Source organism: Triticum aestivum, chromosome 2B (genome assembly GCF_018294505.1).
Source record: "Triticum aestivum cultivar Chinese Spring chromosome 2B, IWGSC CS RefSeq v2.1, whole genome shotgun sequence".
NCBI lineage: Eukaryota > Viridiplantae > Streptophyta > Magnoliopsida > Poales > Poaceae > Triticum > Triticum aestivum.
Genome location: NC_057798.1, coordinates 780657376 through 780663664, shown reverse-complemented (window position 1 = coordinate 780663664; position 6289 = coordinate 780657376). Strand labels below are relative to the sequence as shown.

Genomic DNA, 6289 nt, shown 5'->3' with positions numbered 1-6289 from the left:
ACCGCGACTAAAGACTTCATTAGTCGCGGTTCCTACAGTTTCGCGACTAATGGGGCTGGACGGAAGCCTCTTTTTCTACCAGTGGTAACAGCCTCGCTCAACTGACAAGCTTCCAACATAATAGTGGAGCAAGTGCCTACCCACCACACCCTTGATCAAGGACCCAGAAGCCAGCGAGAATGGCTCATTCTCCATCTGCCACTAAGTGGAGCTCCCACCATTGTTTCACCAAATGGTATAAATTAGGCGAGATGTGTCTGGTTTAGGCACAAACATCAGAGTTATGCCTTGGCCTGCCTCCGCGATGGCCACATCATCACCCGAAAAATCTGGCACAGGGTGGATGGTCAACCATGGAGAACTCCATCGTATGGATGTCAAGCACGAGCAATTTTTCACTGGTACCTGAAACCCAGTAGAAGCAACCATGTGCGTAATGGCGCGACACGAACCAAAACATCCACGTCAATAACAAAAAGCCAGGTAACGGCTCGCTCCGACTCAGGGCTTGCCATTGCGCTGAGCCGGAGGAGAAGACGGCGACCACCGGCTTAGTTTGGAGCACCAGCAGCCAGATCACTCTGAATGATGTCTCCTCCATAGCAGCTGCCTCCTCATCGTCACTGGAAGGGACCAGAAAGCACTCAGTGAAGCACTTATTCCTTTCTATCAGGAGATGGCTCACAGTGGAAGCGGCTAGGTCATCAAGGATCGGAGGGAGCAGGAGGTATTGCCGGTGCAGGGGGGTCGCACACCACCATCTCCTTGAAGATCATCAGGGACCTGAGGTCATTGTGACTCAGGGTGGACACGGTCCGGGCCGGTCCGGTCCCTGACCGAGCTGCTGTTTGGACCGGCCGCCGGCGGTCCGGACCGGACCGGACCGAGCAGTGCCGCGGTCCTCTTTTCAGGGACCGGACCGGCGGGTGTAAAGCTCGGTGCGGACCGACGGGCTCGGCGGTCCCTGCGTTGGCCAGTCACTGTCATGTGGGGTCAACACGTCAGAAAGGTGGTGGGAGAAGTAGCATGGTGGCCGGGGCCGGAGAAGATGCACCTGATGCTTGCGGTCGACGGGCGACGTTGCGGAGGAGATGCGCCTCATGCTTGTGGTGGTCGGACGACGCTCGTAGGCGGCAAGGAGGTGGTTGACTAAGTCAAGAAGTTGCCAATGGTGGCCGGTGTGGAGGAGGCGCTCTTGAAGCCTCGTGATCTCATGGGACGCGGAGCTCCCTCCATGGCTCTTCCTTCCCCGTGTCGACGGCGTGTTGGCGACGAGATGGAAGCTCCCCGCGTTGATGGCGAGCACAAGGAGGAGGTCGACGGAGGCCGTGCTCCCTCCTTTAGACTACGCAATCAGTTGCGGCGGCGGGATAGGGGAGACGGGGAACGGATGACGCCCTGCTTTGTCCTTTCCTTTGCGGCTGTGCCCTAGCTAGAGTAGACTGATGTGTTGGGCTGGGCTATAATTCACGGTCCGCCGAGCCGGCTCGGTCAAAACCAGGACCGGACCGAATGTGAAACGAGCCCATATTTACAGACCGGACCGTCCATTATATTGAGCGGGCCTGGACCGAGCGGGCCAAGACCGAACGGGCCACGAGCGGGCTGAAAAGCCCGCTCGCTGCGTCCAGCCTAAATCGTGACGGCAGGGTCTGTCGAGGACGCGGCCGTCGCGGACTTCCCGCACGGACCAGTTGAAGGCAGGTGCGGGGAGGAAGGCAAAGTCGAATTCGGCGGCGCGGACGACGGTGCTGGCCGCCGGCGTGGAGGGGTGAGGCGGTAAGGCGGGGCGGAAGCCTTTATAGTTGACGAAGCCGAGGAGGGGCGTAGGGTGGAGCTTGCGGAAGCGCTGAAGGAAGGTGCGGTTGACGACGAGGCGGCGGATGGAGATGCAGGCGGCGGAGGCGCGGATGAGGTCCTCTAGGGTGGAAAGGCGGAGGAGGATTTCCACCAGGAGTTCGTCCGGGATCACCGGCAGGGCTATCTTCCGGCAGCTCTCTGTCGTCGGTGCTGGCGGTGGCGGCTGTGTGTGTGCTGTTGTGTAGAAGTCCGCACAACGCAGTGTGTGCTGGAGTCTGGAATACTGCATAAGTGGGCCGACGACATAAATGGGCTACAGAACACAACTTCGGCCTATCTCTACCTAGTAACAAAGCAAGGATTGCTTCTGCCCGTCCGTCGTAATTTTTTGCAAAAAAGCCCCTACATTTTATTCAAATCAACCCGCAGTCCTGACTTAAGTCGCACAAACCGTTATTTTACATTTTTCCAACCCCCCCCCCCACCCCCGACATTTTAGGTAATTCATCCGCAGATCATATTGAAGTCAAACAAATGATTTTTTTGAATTATCCATATTTTTTAAATTGTAACTTCGATTTTAACATGTTATATATGAAATTTGGTTTATAAAAATATGTAGAATATGAATATGATGTTATTTTTACCTGTTGAATATTATTTTGGAAGATATTTAAATCAAACAAATGCTTTTTTAAATTATCCGTATCTTTTAAACCGTAACTCCGATTTTAACACATTATATACAAAATTTGATTAGAAAAATGTGTAGAATCTGAATATGATGTTATTTTTACCTGTTAAATATTTTATACATATTATTTTGAAAGCAAACGTCTAATCTATAGCACATGATCTGTTGTTCTTTCGTACTGGCGGCGATCCGGATTGCAAATAAACACCCACTAAAACCTTATAGGGAAAAGAAAACATCAATAACGACATATGCATACCTCTGAAAAACCTCGCGGGGAAAAACAATAGACTTCTCATCTCAAGAATGAGAGAGAGAGAGAGATGCCTTCAAACACGTTTTGTGTAACATTGAGGCCATCGCCTGCGAGGGTGAGAAGAAGGATGTGGCAACACAAATGTGATGCCTCACTAAAATAAAGGAGATAGAGCTATTGTGGTCTTGAGTGATGGCTGTTGGATTAAGAGCATGTGTTTTTTTTTTTCCGTTGCAACGCACGGGCTCTTTTGCTAGTAATGCAAAATTGCACAGAACATGTTAAGTTGGGACCATCAAGCGTGACAGCACATGTGAGAGAATTACTACTAAAAATATGTATCTTGCGAGTAATTTTTAACAAGTGAAGATGGTCCGTTCCAGGGCTACCGAGCTACAGGTCAATAGAGGAGATAACAGAATATCATATGCTTCACCAATGTTTTTACCTCATGAGGTCCAATCTCACTGCAGTAAGTCAACTGCTATTCTGATGGTGGTGGCTGGTAGTTGTGACGACCAAGTACAGGGGCCAACGATGCATAACCAGGGCCACATGGTCCATCTGGCTTGTTGAAGTATTGCCGCACTGGCTGGAATGGTACATTCTAATTAATCTTGCTTGATGAAGATGAGAAAATAGACAACTGTGAAACAGGGTATATGGATGGAATACAACATACCAGATTGTTTTGGGACCGCCATGAATGCCCAGGGGGATAGCATGCCGCATCCCACTTTTTGAAGCACAGCTGTTGTGGCTGTAAATAATGCATTCTAATTAATCTTGCTGAATGATGAAGGGAAAATGGATTGGAAACAGGGCATATGGGATTGCCAACTATCGATGCATGGCAAAGCGAACAACAGGCAAGGGCGAAATTCGCAAAAGCAAGTTCACACGGATCTCGGCCGAAAATATACCTTCTGCTCTTTCTTCCGCTCTAGCTCACGCTCTACCTCCCGCTCTAGCTCCAGCACCTTCTCGTCAAGCTGTTTCTCGCATCACCAACAAAAGACAGAGTGGGAGAGAGAAATCGGATGAGCCGCTGATAATAAACAGAACGCAAATTGGACTGTCGTCACAGAAACTTCTGCAGATTGTTTTCAATAGGATGGACCTGGGAAATATGATCGTTCTGCCTAATAATCCCAGCAGCATTTCGTGCACGCTTGTTTTCCTGAGCCAATTCCACTGGCCTGAAGAAGAGAAAGTCGATTAGACAAGAGATCCCAATATGGTAATGTCAGGTAAAACTAATCGGCGAATAGCTATCAAATTATAGAATGAATTGATCTAATTAAGTCGGATCATAGGTGCCCAGGCCTTAGCAGAAGAGAGGTTCCACGGAGAATAAGAAACTTGCCTTTGGATTTTGCTCCTTGGTTCGCAGGAATTGAGCTCACCCACACCGAACTATGCACCGAAGATATGGCAAGTTACTTGGTGGAAATTCTTCTGTTGATCTTGCAAAATACTTACTGAGGTGTTTCTTGGAAAATTTGAAGAGCTGCTAGCATCCCCTATGATCTTGCGACACGCTGAGACTTCAGTGCCTACAGAAACCGCTGAATTCATATGCAACACCATACTTACAATCCTGGGTTTTTAGGGAACTGGCAAATATGCACAAGACACACAAAGCAATATGCAGGCATCGGGCAGCCATCAAGTGTGTCCAAATAGCGCCCAAGTTAATTCGCCAAGGCAGTCACAAGAACATACTCCCTCCGGTCATTTTTACTCCGCATATAAGATTTGTCTGAAGTCAAACTTCGTAAAGTTTGACCATATTATATGGAAAATCTTTACAAAGTTAAGACCGGAGGGAGTAGTAATACTAATAACTAAGTAGATAAGGATTGTCAGCATTGCATAGGTGTGGCGGGACAATGTACAGACACGGAAAGGATGTTCAGGGTCATGGCGAAAGTGGTAATAAAAATCATCCGGAAGATAATACTTGCCAACTGCTTTCACAGCCTTGTTTCCTAAGTCAAGAGCGGCCACACATCCATCCTTATTACTGGGTTCCACCATAGATTTGAGATAAAGAATATCGTCACAATCCGGACTCAGGATGGGGAAAGCTGAGTAGAGGTCCCTGAATGTCAACTTTTCTCCCTTTAGCCCGGGCAACAAAGATGAATGCGCTGATCCGTCGACAACCAAGATGTCAGCGACATTGGCAGCGCATGTCTGGCGCCAACAGTTGGACGAAACTGTCCGAGTCCATGTGACAGCCCTCCAGGCACCCCCAAAGGACGGCTGCTTGCAATGCCAATCCACGGCTTTGCGCTCGAGCGACATGATCAAGTTTGAATCGTAGATAACATCATCCCTGTCGCTGCTCCGGCTTTCACGAGGAGCAAGATTCTCCATCTCAATAAACTTGAGCACGCCATCAACCCATGCGAGATCCCGAAACCACCAGAGATTTGGGTGAGATTCGCCTTCTAGTTTTTTGCTTCTCTCTGCGTCTGCGGTGGGAGGGGGAATGGGACCTTTTAGTTTGTATCTGTTCCCAGGCAACAGCTCCGGCAGCGGGATGAAAGTGAGATGCACCTGATCTTCTTGACGCAGGTCGCACATGAGCAGGCCCTGTGACAAATCAACCCACCCTAGTAGGCCTTCTTCTCCAAGAGCGATCACCTTGTCGGGCACAATCCTGTCGACCCCAGGACATGGATTGGGCAGGGTCCTGGTGCTCCACGATTTTCTCTCGGACGAGTAGATCCGAAGGCGATAGTCATCCGACAAAGGGTCCAGGCAGAGAGCGGCCACGATATAGTGGGTGCCGAGCTGCAGGACGCCGAACTCCCTGACCCCCCGCAGATCATCGCGGTCGCCATGAACATAATGGTAGGGAGGAAGAATCGGGTCGAGCAATGGTGACTCGCCGGCCTTGTAGAGGAAATATTCGGATGTGTAGCGGCGGTCGAAGACGGCGCGGATGAGGACGAGACGGCCCTCCGCGCCGACGCCGACCACGTGTGGCAAATCTTTGAAATTGCAGTACGGCCCGTCTTGGAAGTGAGCGGGTCTGCAGCAGTGGACGGAGAAGATGGACAGCTGCGGTGGGTCGGCCATCCAGAAGGAGACCGCCATGGTGAAGCCATCCTTGGATTCGGCTGTGGCCGTGGTCTCGTTCCTGCTGTCGCTGAGGCGCGGTTTCCGGGAGAGGAGAATTGAGGCCAGCCGACGCCGACGGGAGGCGTTGGCAGCGTCGCCCATCACGACGGGGCTTCCGATTATGGCTGGCTTCGTGAGAAGGATTTGGGGATTAGGGTTATCTCTCTCTTCTGATCACGACCCCGATCGAGGCCTCCTATGCAGCGCTTTATGCTCCAAGCCGAGCCTGCGGCCCAGTATCTCGCAACTCCATGCAAGTATACTTCATGTAACAACCTACTGCGAAAACATCTTCATACAAACTATATTGAAAAGCCAAAATATCTTATGAAAAATTGTCAAATATATCATATGGCAGCCAAGCCCATGCTAGACAACTATTAAATGAGGGAAACAAATTCGGTAGG

At 50.4% G+C, this 6289-nt stretch overlaps 1 long non-coding RNA gene across 2 annotated transcripts; it reads right to left on the bottom strand.

Annotated features, from left to right (window-relative positions):
- Window positions 1-3128: 3128 nt before the first annotated feature.
- On the bottom strand, window positions 3129-3949 carry LOC123042696 (uncharacterized). Of its 2 annotated transcripts, XR_006418870.1 has the most exons (4): window positions 3871-3949; window positions 3674-3742; window positions 3433-3510; window positions 3129-3342 (listed from the first exon to the last, which is right to left on the bottom strand). It is a non-coding gene; the product is annotated as an uncharacterized lncRNA (long non-coding RNA). The 2 variants fall into 2 exon arrangements; XR_006418869.1 differs by having other exon boundaries at window positions 3674-3925.
- Between the last annotated feature and the right edge of the window lie 2340 nt (window positions 3950-6289).